This window comes from Anabrus simplex, chromosome 6, assembly GCF_040414725.1.
Source record: "Anabrus simplex isolate iqAnaSimp1 chromosome 6, ASM4041472v1, whole genome shotgun sequence".
Lineage (NCBI taxonomy): Eukaryota > Metazoa > Arthropoda > Insecta > Orthoptera > Tettigoniidae > Anabrus > Anabrus simplex.
Window position 1 is genome coordinate 247179500 of NC_090270.1, and position 15347 is coordinate 247194846.

The window sequence follows — 15347 nt, forward strand, 5'->3', positions numbered from 1 at the left end:
GCTTCAGGCTCTGCAATCTTTTTCACAAATTTACAATATGTATGTATACGAGGTTAAATAACTCCTTTTTCAACTCGAGAAGTCTGGCTTTTCTATAACGTTACTTTGGATAAAAGGACATAGTAATCACGTAGGTAATGATACAGCCGATTTAGCAGCCAAAGAGGCAAGTACTGATATCGCACATTTATTGCAAATTAAAATCCCGGTTTCCGATTTCTTCTCACGTATTAAAAGGGAGGCTCATCAAGCGTGGAATACACTATGGCGACTTTCTGCCGGTACGAAGGGACATCACTATTATCAATTGCAGCCTACCATTCCGAAACAACCATGGTTTGTCAATGGTAGGCTACGTACACGCGACGCCATATTATTAATATTATAATATTACGCTTTAATCATTCGCTAACCCCTGTTTATCAACATCGGTTTCACATAGCAAATAGCCCATCTTGTTCTTGTGGATACAATAATGGAGACAGTGATCATTTATTTTTTCAATGTCCCCAATATGCGTCTCAACAGAGACTCTTAATGCTGAAATTAATCAGTTTTCACGTACCTTTGCCCACGCGAGTTTCAGTCTTGCTATTTCAACCTTCACCACAAATCATCACTATTCTTAACGATTATCTTGATTCCACTCAATTACGATTGTAATTACGCTATAGACATTCAGTTGTTTCACGAATGCATGGAAGTGACACTTCTATAAGTTGCAAGGGCGTTCCCCACATCCCTTTTTGTGGGTCATATAGCGTTTCCTTCTATTACATGCTATCAAGTATTTTATGTTTCTAAAGACTACTAGTGATGCGTGTGTAACATCAAAGTGAATTAAGCGCAATATTAAGAATGGCTTGTGACTGGGAAACAGAACATTCAATCCCAACCAATCTCCTCAATAAAGAAAGAAAAGAAATTTTAGGAGTGCCGAAGGTGAGTCTCGAATCCAGCTTCTCTACTAGAAACCATGAGCATGTGAGGTATAACATTATTGGTCCCGTGATTCATAATCACAAGATTAAGATTCATGTAAAACTGCAAACTCGACGGCTTTGATTACGTATTTGTTTCCATTATGATATTTCATGTCTTACTAGAATATCTACCCGTTCTTCGCACGGGAATTGGTAATCGATTACACTGCGAAGATACATGTCTGTATTCAAATGTTTAATACGGCATGTTAAACTGATACTTTTCCAAGAGAGCACGTGGCAGTAACGTGAAGTACGCTAAAGCTGAGCAAAGTGGAGACAGAATGGAGTAGATCACAAAGTTTATTTAATGACAAGCAGTGGTACCCGTGCTTCGCAACGGTATTCTGCATTGTATACGAATATTGAAGTAAATACTGTACATGCAGTAAATAAGATTGTTTTAAAATTGCATATCTCTTAGCGTTATCCGAGAAACAGCAAAGAGAGGTCCCATACGTTGTTTCCAATGTAAAGTGTTTGTTACGGATTTGTGTTGATAATGGCAGGCTTACTTGCCTATTGCCATTCGCAATCGAGTTGGGAGTTTTACATTATAATTGCAGGCCCTATTGCGTACTGCGCGGTTACAATCGATTTGGAAAGTTTTCGTTACAATGGTGGACCCCTTTCCTACTTCCAGACGTATTACAGTTGAGGAGTTTTTATTATAATGGCAGGAAACTTCCCTACTACCAGTCAAAATTGAGTTGTGCAGTTATCATTATAATGACAGGCCCCTTTTCCAACTATAGGTCAGCTTACTGCCAGTCACACCAAGTTGGTGAGTTTCCATCAAAATAGCAGGCCAGTATGCCAAATGCCAGTAACAATCTAGGTGGGTGCATTTGTTTATAATTGCGGGAACGCTTGCCTATTGCCAACCACAATCGGGTAAGGGGAGTTTTGAACAAAACTGCACACTCCCTTGTCTTCTGCAAGTCAAATCGAGAAGTGAACTATAGTATTCATTACAATGGTAGGCCTGCCTTATCAATGCCAATTACACAGGAATTGGAGAAGGACCCCATTCCTACTGCCAGTCAAAGTCGGTGTGGGGAGTACACATTACAATAGCAGACGCACCCTTTCTCGATCGCTACAAAATCGACATTAGTGAATATATATAGATCGACACACGAAAGTATGTGCTTGTTTACAATATGGCAGACCTTCATTTACAGATTAACTGCTGCTAAACGGTACATCATATCAAGAAAGAATTGTACCATGAGACGCCGGATTTAGCGGCCTAAATTGCTGGTCTTATGATATCTCATCTATTCATGGGTCAGATTGAGTTAGAAACGTGGAACAGGGTAAAATTTGTGTAAGATTATCTCACATTGCATTGCTTTTCGGATAATTAAGTGACAGCTACATACATAGCATTTGGCTCACATATGGCTACTGGGTGGGCCAATTTTCGGCTATATTTTGATTATTCTATCTTTCCTCTAAGTGATGGAAAGTATGAATTATGTATGTGAAAAGTCTAAATTTACTTAACATCGAGAAAAAGAGAAAAATCAAACGTAAAAGGGATAGAGATACAACAAAAAGTCGTAAAACCAAGATTGTAGATCACTCCGAATTGAACGGGGATTGTGCCATCCGTTATGTGATAATACTTCCCGAAGGTCTGCACCATCAGTAAAATTGCCTCCATATTTCGATATTCTTCGGGGATAAAAAGGGAAAAATTTAAAGATCTTGGAAGTTTTCCGTCCGTTACAGGCTAAAACGTATAATTTTGCCAAATTTCAATATTCTTCTTCGACTGGCAGATTATGCCGCAATCTGAATTTTCGGTGAGGGGTGTAAAAATTAGGACTTTCAAGTAATTAAACAAAAAAATATGCAGATGATCATTATTTCCCCTTAAACGTGCAGCTGTATGAAAATTTCGCCAAAATAGTCAATGTACAGGCACACAGTCGTTTCGATTTTATTTACATAGATAGATAAGGAATCTTCTCCACGTACAACACCTTTTGGGCTATATCCGCTGGACTTAACCTGAAAAACGGACCGTTTATGATATCTCCCTTATTAATCCTCCTGTCGAAAAAATGCACATGAAAAAAGTTTTAGAAATGGATTTCCATCAAGTTTGGTCGATTTCCATTCAGGTTGGTCTTGTACTGTATATATCGTGAAAGAGTAAAATCACCATTTCAGTTCCCTATAAACCGCCAGTCCATTCCGGGAACATGAAATGTTATTGACCATTAACACCTACCGTTGGACAGGTGGATGTTAATGTAAAGTTTGACTCAAATATCTTCAGTAGTTTTCAAGTTGTAAAAAATACGCTTTACACGCACTCGCTCTTAAGTGAAGTCTGGTGGGACTTGTACCGGAAAACGGTCCGTTAATGATATCTCCCTTATTAATCCTCGTATTGAAATGATGCAGATGAGGAAAAAGGCTTAGAAATTAATTTCCATTAAGGCAGGTAAATTTACATTAGGTTCGGTTTTGTGTATTTTGTGGGAATGCAAAATCACGGTTTCGGTTTCGTATAATCCCCCAGTCAGTTCAGGGATTTAGAAACAATATTTGCCCTAAAACCTACCCAAGGATAGGTGGATTCTAAATATCAAGTTTGGTGGAAATATATCTAGTAGTTTCCAAGTTATAGACAAACAGACAAACAAACAAACAAACAAACAGACAGACACCAAAACTGAATATGTGCAGATGGTCATTATTACACCTGAAACGGATAACTGTACGGAAATTTCGCCAAAATAGTCAATTTACAGACACACTCAAGAAGTGCAGATCTTTATTTCGATAGTTACTGCTTTGAAACTACGACGTATCTACAAACGGACTTCACCATCAGACGCCTCTTTCAGTGCTATACATGGTTGGTCCTATGACATCTTCTCGTATCTCATATATTTATGGGTTAGATTGAGTTAGAGTCATTGAATGGGGTGATATTTTGTACAGTTTTCAAATACTACTTTATATTTTTGATACTCATGTGACAGCTAGAATCATAAAATTTGGCTAACACATGGCCACTGGTCATGTCAATGTGCGTGCCGAATGTCGTGATTCTATCTTTCCTATAAGTGTGCCAAATGATAACATATACGTGTAAAAGTACAACATCAACTTGAAATCGAGAAATACAGCTCTATTTAACTTATTAGGGATAGAAATACAACGAAAAGTCAGGGGACAAAAGTTGTAGATCTCTCCAAAATGAAACGCCATTTGCTTTCTGACTTGTGATACGACTTATGATTAGCTACCAATTACCCCCGAAACGAAGGCCTACACCGTCGTTAAAATTGCATTCATATTTCGGAATTTTCCTGGGCCAAAGTTATACATTTGCATAGTTTAGAATATTTCCTAAAAGAAAAGTGTGTCCAGCTTTCGGGATTAGCACTCGCATACATACGTGGTAATTAAGGGAGAAAATAATACAGTTTAGTAAGTTGAAATTAATAGAAAATGGATTATAACTGGGAACATCCGGATGACGACAAATATGTAAATACCAAGTGAATGTATTGGAAAATCAAATGCTCCTCGATAAATTATGCCGGTGTGTGTTATGGATATAACAAAGCGATAATCGGAGAGAAATTTAGGCGCAGGTATTCTTAGGTAATCAGATGAGAAGATGAATATTTGTGTTATTACTTAAGCTATTCGAAGACGGTTATAACCTCCAATGATATTCCGCCAATATCCCGCAGAATGACCGATTGACGACTCTCTTGCTTTCTACCCAAGGAACAACTGCGAATTTAAAGGAATGATGAGGAAAATGGCAATACGTTACTTCCCTGCTGGCAAGCAGTCAGAGACGTTGCCATGGTAACCCATATATTCGTTGTCGGTCTGTCGGTCACTCAGTGCAGAGTATGGTATCAGCAGAAAATAGTAAATTTCTCCGTCATTTGAAGAGTAAGGTAAATTATGAACATAACGAAAGTTGTTTTTAATGAAGAGACCTTTCACATACGGTCCACAGAGTTTACAGAAAATCAATAGTACAAGAGAAAATGGAGGAAAACCGTTGTGGTTTTCCTATAAAACCCCTGTCAATTCAAAGATTTTGAAATGATACGCATATCGAAACCTTCCCCGGGATGAGTATACTCTAAATATGAAGTTTGGTTGAGATCTACCCAGCCGCTTCGACGTGATGGTGGAACAGACAAACAGACAAACAGACACGAAAAGTAAAAACCACCGATTCGGTCTTGAGTTGACCTAAAACGGATAAATATTAGAAAATTTGGCAAAACAGAAGGAATTACAGACAGCGGACCCCCTACAACTTTATATATATTTTCTTATGCTCGAGACCCTAAATGGCTAATACAGCTCAAGGTTTATAATATAATTTAGATTTTAAATATCTCTGTCTTCTGTAAATGAAATTAAAGGATGCTGTCAAAACCTATTTAAACGTCTTCAAAGAATCCGAAACATTTTCGTAGGTTTTTAAATTGGAAGGAAATTCTTATTAACGTTTGAATATACGAGGGCTGTATATTATAAAGTAGTGACAACGTTGTCCAGACACTCACAGGAGATTGCGCATGCGCAAATAGGAAATGGGGGCGATCAAACCAAACGGCGCTGTTGTCGATGTGTAGTGTGCATTTGACGGGCGTCCTATTGGGAGTGTTGGTGCTGTGTGACGTTGAACTGAGGAGTGTAGATTTCACCGCTCTAAAGCATGTTTTCAAAGGTTGATCAGCGCTCGTGGATTAAAATCGAAGTTGCCCGTGACAAAAATGAATCCGAATATTATCGAGGAATAACTGAAGCCTGTGACGAGAATGCGTTACCGTATAGGATGGCTGCACGATGTGTCAAGACGTTTCGTGCGGATTTGCACCGCGCACCCTCCGTACTCAAAAGACTTAAGTCCTTGTGACTTCGACCTGTTTCTAAAGTTGAAGGAACCCCGCTGAGGCCACCAATTTCATGACGTGGCAACTCTACTCCGCGCAGTAGGGCGCTCCGTCGCTGTCATCAACAGAGAACACCTTGCCGACAGTCCTCAACGGCTTCTAGACTTTTGGTATACTTTGTGGGTGATTACATTGAAAGAATGTAATGCAATTGTACTTGTTAGTTCATTAAATATCGCGTTCTATCAATATTGCCATTACTTTGTTCACAGCCCTCGTATTATTCTTTTATAGGTTTAAATTTTAAGACTCACTAACGGTAGCAATTCCACTTAATAGTGCTGAAGATCAAACTACGCCTACTATATATCGCTTAAGTAAGTTGTGAATTAATTTAATTATGAGGTGTGATTGAGATTTCACATTTTTTCAGTACACTCTGGTGGCCACTTCGTGTCTAAAGCGGTGATCAATCGGTCTTTAACGCTGTTCCTGGGTTCAAACCTGGTGACTACATATAGTATTTGTACTGCATAAAGCAGAGATAGCACTGGTATTCACCGGGAGCTCCGATTTCCCCATATTCCTTCCATTCTAGTGATGCTCCATTTATTCATTAAGCATCCTCTCGGAGATGCATGACAAGCCTTCATCTTATTCCCGGTATTTTTCCCATCTTAAGTGAGGCCTGCTATTTTGCATTTCGTCCTCCATTTTTCCCGGTCTTCAGAATCTGCAAGATCTGCAGCTCTCCTGCCCTCCCTTAGACAGTCCCTCCACCGTTTTACAGGTCGGCCTCGAGGCCATTGTCCATCTGGACTGAGAGTAAGTGCTCGCTTCGCGATAGATTCTGGGTCAGGTCTGGCCACATGACCACACCACCGGAATTTTGCATCTCTTATTTCGTCGGGAATCGGGGCAACTATATGAGTGTGTCTGACCCCTTAGTTCTTAGTGTGGTCTTGTCACGTAACTCCCGGGTTCCATGTGAGCACGCACATCGCCGTTACGTGCAGGATCTGCTCGTGTCTTCTTCGATTTGAGACACAGGGGTACTTACTGTGACAAGGGACACCACTCATGATCTGGCGTTACTTCCACCAGAAGGCTTTCACTCGAGCTCGAACGTCTACAATTGTGTCACCGTCAGCTGCCATGCGGAAGCCAATATTACGGAACTCAGATATCTTCGGTAGTGGAATGTTGTCGACCAATACCGTCCCATTTGTCTGGATGCTGCACTCCAGCAACTCTGTTTATCGATTTGAGACACAGGGGTATTTGCTGTGACAAAACACACCGCCCATGACTTGGCGTCATTTTAACCAGAAGACTTTTACTAGAGCTCGAGCGTCTACAAGTATGTCATCGTCAGCTATCATGTCGGGGCCAATATCCCGGAACGCAGGTCTTCGGTAGTGAAATGTTGTCGAGCAATATTGTCCCATTTGCTTGGGTGCTGCACTCCAGGAACTCTGCTTTTGCGATTTTTAGCCGCAATACAAATGTTTTCAGCTTTGTTTTCAACTGGGTGACCAACTCATTAAGCCTATTTCGGGAGTCACTGATCAGCTGGTCAGCATAACGTCATATGCATAGAGAAGGGTCCATGGATGCAGTGCCTGCAAGTCCACGGTTACTCTATCCATGCATAGGACAAACAGGAGTTGTGACAGGGCAGATCCTTGATGAACACTCAGTCGAATGCCAAATAGTGCTGTGACGCCAGTTACACAGCGGAAATAGTTTATAGAATTGTGGTAGAGGACCTGAACCCAACGGACATATTTCTCTGGGACACTACACCATGAATACCAGAAGAGTTCATGAGGAACCCGGTCAAATACCTTTTCCTAAATATAAAATGGCCATATGGACGTTCTTCTCTTCCCTCTGTGTCTCTCTGACGACAGCTGGATAGCATGGATAGCATCCGCTTTCTGCGGATGCTTTAACGAAGCCACGTTGGTTTGGTGAAACATTACTCATTCTTTTATTCGTTCGTCAATCGCCCGCTCGAAGATTTTCATGGTGTGGCAGAAAGAACGGAGACGAATTGGGCGATAGTTGGCGCAGATATTAACATCACCGTTGTCTTTCCATATACTGGTCTTCCGGGATGGTAGTATGTTAATGTCCTCAATGTATTTGTTGAATAATTCAGTTCCACCTTGCTAATCTCCTTCCATACTGCAAGAGGAATGTCATTAGGTCCTTTTGCTTTGCTGCTTTTTATTCCACAACGGAGCCACACACAAATAACAGATCGTAAGCTGATTAAGATTTAAAGTGCATTAAAAGGTGTTTTTCTAAATGCAATTACAGGCACATAAGTAAATTTTGTTCCATTGAGTCATTGAAATTGTAGTTCAGGTTTCGAGACCTTTCAAATATATAACTATGCAGTGGTGGATGGAAATGCACTCTGCCCTGGATTGGCTGGTGGGATAGCTCGATGTGGGAATTTCTCATTACAAATGACAGTGAAGTGTTCATGCCAGTGTCAATGTAGGATTTCTGAAGGGGCTATCTGTGTTTGTCCTTGATTTAGATGATATGACCAATTCTTCAGTGGCATAATGACGAGATCTGGTGATCCTATAGGTAGTATTGGTCCCTCCAGGTTAATATAATTGTTCAAATACATGACGAAAGTAGTTGTCCTTGGCGATTGCCACTATATCGTTTGGTGATATATATGAGCTCACGATAGCGGACCAGATCCATGTCCGCTCTTGTTGGTGTTTTTCTTGAATCCCTGTGCGCTGGACATCGACATACCACTACCAGACGTGTTTGTCCACGAAACAATTTCCTGGATTTGTCAGTCCTACTCTGTCTTCCGTACTTGATCGAATTCGCGCCGCGATCATACCGCATGTGCACTTCCCAAGGGGATCAGTATTCAGGAGGGGAAGGATGGTGTCCATTAGCACTGTTGCTTTGACGTGAAGCTTCCACCACTTGATGCGTTCTGTCGTGGTGAGAGTTCAGACAGTTGGGCAAAAGTGAAGCTGAAATACAAGAACCAGGTGTATTCCCTGAGGAGTGATGTTGTCTGATGGTATCACTTAACAATCCATTAATAGCCTAAGATCCTCTCAACCATCCAGTAATCGATTTGCGACTTGTGAAGACCAATGCTCTATGTGATAATGTTGTATAGACGTTTGTTGAAGAGTTCATTTCCTTTTGCCAAGTAGCACTCCAAGGCGTGTTCACCAGCTTCATTATTCACGCCAAACCAGACCCACCGTGCACTCATTCGTAACAATCAATCGAGCAGCGAACATGGCTGTTGAGATCTCTATCGCTGTCGACAATAGACTGGATATATGACTCCAGTTCTGTTCAAAACCCAGCTTGTTCCTCTAATAGGCATCCAACCAGTGCTGTATAACAAGAGACAATGCGTACTATTGTTGACACGGTGACAACTCGGATGTCAATCAAGCGAGCGTATATACGATCTAATTAGGTGATGTTATTTCACAAACTTTCAGAAATGGCAATTGACACATCATTTCGGCAGGATGTTGTGCCATTGTACAAGAGCTTGCATCCTTCTTCAATGTCATAGGTTTTCTTTCACTCCTTTCCACTTTGTCTGCTGCATACATGCAATGTTTACCCGTCGTAGCTTGGGTGATCAGGCCAACTCGTAGCTGCGTTCAGTAATTGGCTTCCTTGGTCAACTCTTGTTCTTTTCCGACCCCGACGGTATTGCAACATTCGAGGCCAAAGGAGTCTTTAATTTTCACGCTTTCGTGCCCCTTGTATTTCTTTGACTGATATATTCAGTTTTCGAAATGTCGGATCCATTCCACATTTTACCTCTGATTAGTATCAATAGAGGATGGTTGCCTAGTTGTGCTTCCTCTTACAACAGTAATTACCACCACCACCACCACCACCACCACCACCACCACCATCACCATCATTATCTCATTGTTGATCGTCCTAAATTGGGGACATATGCTTCGCTTCTTTAACCTGCTCCGACCTTGGGCAGGTAGGCCTCGCACATTCTCACAACGATCGGGCGGCATCGGATGGCTGAAGGCTACAAAGAAAGTCCTCGCCATTCCGTTTGGAACGATGAAGATAAAGTTGGAATTCAAGAGGACAAACTGGTGCAAATATTTTTTTTTTTTTGCTAGGGGCTTTAACGTCGCACCGACACAGATAGATCTTATGGCGACGATGGGATAGGAAAGGCATAGGAGTTGGAAGGAAGCGGCCGTGGCCTTAACTAAGGTACAGCCCCAGCATTTGCCTGGTGTGAAAATGGGAAACCACGGAAAACCATTTTCAGGGCTGCCGATAGTGGGATTCGAACCTACTATCTCCCGGTGCAAATATTCATTTATAAGAAGGTGAGTTAGGGATTGGAATAACTTACCAAGGGAGATGTTCAATAAATTTCCAATTTCTTTGGAAATCATTTAGGAAAAGGCTAGGAAAGCAACAGATAGGGAATCTGCCACCTGGGCGACTACCCTAAATGCAGATCAGTATTGATTGATTGATTGATTGATTGATTGATTGATTGATTGATTGATTGATTGATTGATTGATTGATTGATTGATTGATTGATTGATTGATGTCAACATATTAGAGCTCCCTGGTGGTATATATGAAGTCTGCCCGACAAAACTGATTAAAAACTTGCGATCTGGCGGAGTAAAACTGAATGTCGAAATAGACACGCTGACTGCTTACTTGGCGTTACCTCAATATGCCGACTCCTGGTGGCTGGGGTCCTTCAATTATTATTTTACTTGAAATTTGCCACTAAGGCCAATACATCTATTTGCAAATAAAACATACATATTTACTAATTAACTGATTTACTTTCCGTTGTCTAAGAAGCACTTTCAAAGTGTAAGGTTAATTATATTTTGGGATTACTCCGGACCCCTCCTCCTGCCAAATGTTCATACCGACTCGGGCTGATGATCGTTGAAGTCTCCCCACCAAAATGCTCCCTGGATTCGCCGCTGGATAGCAGCAAGACTCCAATTTTGCGATTTACTTTATTTTCTCCTTTCTCTGCGCGTTTTGTGTATTCCTTGAAAGTCTGTTGTGAACTTGCTGCTTGCTAACAAGTTAGATGTCCTGATCTCTTCGGGAGCCTTTGGGGGCTATTTTAACGTTCCATCGTTTCAAGCTGTGAGATATTGGGCGACCCACTTACGACACCCGGTTTATTTATTTTCTTCTTTATCAGGATGGGTCTGCAAGTAAAGTTATATTTTGATCTCTAATTTCTTTTCTACTATTCATTATCATTTCCGTGGTGTCTGGCATGTAACAATGGAGTCTGTTTATGCGACCTAGCCTTGACTTATTTACATATTGATTTAAGTCTTGTCATTTCGCTAGTATTTCGACTATCCCTTCTTTATGCCACTTTGAACTATTTTCATTATGTTGTGTTGGTTATAGCCCGATATCTTTCCTTGCAGTGCGGGGTACGTATGGTTTTTGTTGTGTGGGTGTGTGGCCGTTTGGAAGGTAAGGGTTTTTATTTCGGTGGTATTTTCGCTCTCTAGGTCACGAATTTTTCTGCATTTACGGTATTAGTCCCCCATTCTAATAATTATCTCTGTCGAGTGCCTTGAGTTAGAACATCACTTTACCCTTCGAGGCGAATTGATGGGGGTGATGATGTTGAATTGATGTGTGATAACGGTGATTTCTGGGACGGTATATTTTGGTTATGTACATGTCCTTGGAGAGACATTGGTAAAACTTCAGACCTTGTCACGCAAGTTTGTATCATAGTAATCATGGCTGACGGTGGGCGAATGGACACTGCCATTGGTTGAAGGCTAGTCCAGTGAAAAGTCGTTCCCATAATTCAATACAGACAGAAGTTATGACCAACTTACGCAATGAAAAGACCTAAGAGTGAGGCAATGTCAAAGAATAACCATATGAAACAAATAAGAGTAAGAATATCTGGCTATGTTGAACTATGGTAGTGACATTTCATAGGGCAAATTTTCAGGCGATGCAGAGTCCATTCGTGCCAACGCCAGCCACGATTATATACCAACGTGATGAAATAGTTGAGACGTTTCGATGCAGTAATTACGATTCTAAACACTTGATACCATAGATAGCGCTGGTTAAATATGAATACGAAATAGAGGTTTAAATCCGCGCGACTTGTGATTGAATATAAAAAAGAAATAGAGGCCTAATTATTAGTAGTACGCAGCGTTCCCGACACCGGAAGAAAAAATCACAAGGAAATGTAACGTGAATGATAAACAATGTATAATAGAGAAGAAGAATGTATGTAAGTGGAACCAACCTTAATGTAGTGGAGGTTAGGCGACGACACGAAAAAACAACACGATTGAACTTCTCATTCACTAATAATTTGACGTGACGGCCACACCATTCACATACTCTGCTATTTGAAATCAAATTGTGACGTACATAGAATTCAAGTAAATCATTGAAGTTGTTCTTGTAATTCGCTGAAAAACTTGTTACATTAATAACCCATCCATCGTAAGATGCCATGTCAATATAATTAGATATGTTTTCTGTATCAACAATGGCCAGATGCACTGGATGCGCTATGTACGAAGAAAGAAGTAGTAGGCTTTGCTTCTATCAATCCTATCATTTCGTGACCAGTAAGCGACATAGAATGCCGTGGTGTATTAATGTGAAGAGAAACGTCATTGTGGTCCAGGGCTAAGTCGTGCGAGTCGTCTGCGAGAAAAATAAGCATAGTCCAGGGCTAACCTGACGTAACCTAACCTAACCGCGAGTCGTCTGCGAGAAAAATAAATAACCTAACCTAACCTAACCTAACCTGCGATAAAATTAAACATAGTCCTAACCTAACCTAACCTAACCTATGTGAAAACAAATGTAATTGTAATCCAGGGCTCAACAAATGTAATTGTGGTCCAGGGCTCAGTACCATTTAGTTCCTAAGTACAGTGGTTGGCAGCATCGGCGAGTCGTGCAAGTCGTCTGCGAGAAAAATAAACATAGGACAGTCATACCGCGCGTAGATATTGCCGATGCAAGTGGTAACCATGGTACTAATGTTGCGTGACATAGACTGAAGTTCTAATGAGACATTGATTGCACGAGATGAGTTTTGGGGCTGCCATTATATTATATACCTGGGATTTATCAGAGCATTTGACTGGATCACATTTATATTTCATATTTCTTATTTATGTCAATCGCCTCCTTATTATTTTTTTTATATTTGATCTGAGAGTATTTCTTTTTCTGGCTCTCTATTTGTTGGTTTTACCTTTTATGTTATGCGATACACCATAGCAACCGGGTGGAGTGCCTCCCTTTTACTGTATTTTTGCTGCATTCACCTTATTGGTATTTGAACCGCGCATGTCATTCCGTTTTATCTATTTGCGTTTGATCCAGCTTTCACTTTCCCCTTATCTTTACGACGATACGTAATCTCAGATCTTATGATATAATGCATTGTTAGTGTGGCGTTCTTTAAGTCCGCTTAACGGGCTAATGTGATTGATATACCTCGGGACTATATGTCGGAATTCGTGATGACAACTGGGTTTATCAGCCTCCGTACTGCCTGTTTTGTTCGGAGCGAAATAGAATGTTGTTGCTGTTTATTTTGGGTGAACATTATGCGCATGGGCGCATCGATGTATTTGAATGGCCGTGTGGATCCCATGCTTTGTACTGAGTATCCGCAAGTAAGATTGCTTTTTGACGACTCCAATTTTCCATTGCTCTAATTTCTCACCTTTGTGTATCTTTTTAATTTTTGGCCCTATTTTATTTTCTTCAATTTTAATAAACCCTGTCTGTTTGCTACTTCCGTTGTTTAGTAGCTTGACTTGCCCCAGCTAGAATTTTCCTTTCTCAAGTAGCGGGTTTAAATTCAGGCAGTGTTATATGTCTACTTTGGTTGAAATTCCTGAACCTATAATAGCACTCCGTTCTCTATCACCGTGATCTCTGTCTCTGCTTAGATTTAGGTTTTGTATTTGTTCCTCGAGTGTTTTGACCGGCGTGTTCTGTGTTTTATAGGGTAGGATTCGTTGCAAATGGTAGCAGACGTGCGAGGTTTCAACCACAGTATCCTACCGGGAAAAGACCTTTCGGTGAGATAAATTTGAACCTGCTCAACTGGGATTCACCCTCCCTTTTTTCTGGTTGTCTGCTGTGTATAGATTACTTCGTGGTACCTATATTAGACTAAGGGAATTCGTAAAGGTCCAAATCGACAAATTTTGACGATTTCAATTATTTTACATGTTATGAATGTGTGAATCAATCTGTTTAATGTGGCATTTGTGTCATTCAAATATTTGAATATTTACTATATTAAATCATTTATTTAATATATTGGTGCACTTCTACTTCAAGACACGTTTTGTGCAATGTATCACTGATTTACACATATCTCAGGGACTATTCACTCTAGAAGCTTTATCTGTCCCTGTAATAATTAAGAGGGGAATTCCTCAAGGCAGTATTATTGGACCTTTATGTTTCCTTGTATATATCAATGATATGTGTAAAGAAGTGAAATCAGAGATAAGGCATTTCGCAGATGATGTTATTCTGTACAGAGTAATAAATAAGTTAAAAGATTGTGAGCAACTGCAACGTGACCTCGATAATGTTGTGAGATGGACAGTAGGCAATGGTATGATGATAAACGGGGATAAAAGTCGGGTTGTGAGTTTCACAAATAGGAAAAGTCCTCTTAGTTTTAATTACTGCGTTGATGGGGTGAAAGTTTCCTTGGGGACCATTGTAAGTACCTAGGTATTAATGTAAGGAAAGATCTTCATTGGGGTAATCACACAAATATGATTGTAAATAAAGGGTACAGATCTCTGCACATGGTTGTGAGGGTGTTTAGGGGTTGTAGTAAAGATGTAAAGAAGAGAGCATATATGTCTCTGGTCAGACCCCAACTAGAGTATGGTTCCAGTGTATGGGACATTCACTAGGATCACTTGATTCAAACATTGGAAAAAATCCAAAGAAAAGCAGCCCGATTTGTTCTGGGCGATTTTCGACAAAAGAGTAGCGTTACAAAAATGTTGCAAAGTTTGGGCTGGGAAGACTTGGGAGAAAGGAGACGAGCTGCTCTACTAAGTTGTATGTTCCGAGCTGTCAGTGGAGAGATGGCGTGGGAGGACATCAGTAGACGAATAAGTTTGAGTGGTGTCTTTAAAAGTAGGACAGATCAGGATATGAAGATAAAGTTGGAATTCAAGCGGACAAATTGGGGCAAATATTCGTTTATAGGAAGGGGAGTTAGGGATTGGAATAACTTACCAAGGGATATGTTCAATAATTTTCCAATTTCTTCACATTCATTTAAGAAAAGACTAGGAAAAAACGACAGATAGGGAATCTGCCATCTGGGCGACTGCCCTAAATGCAGATCAGTAGTGATTGATTGTTTGGCGTGCTTTGAAGAGAAATATA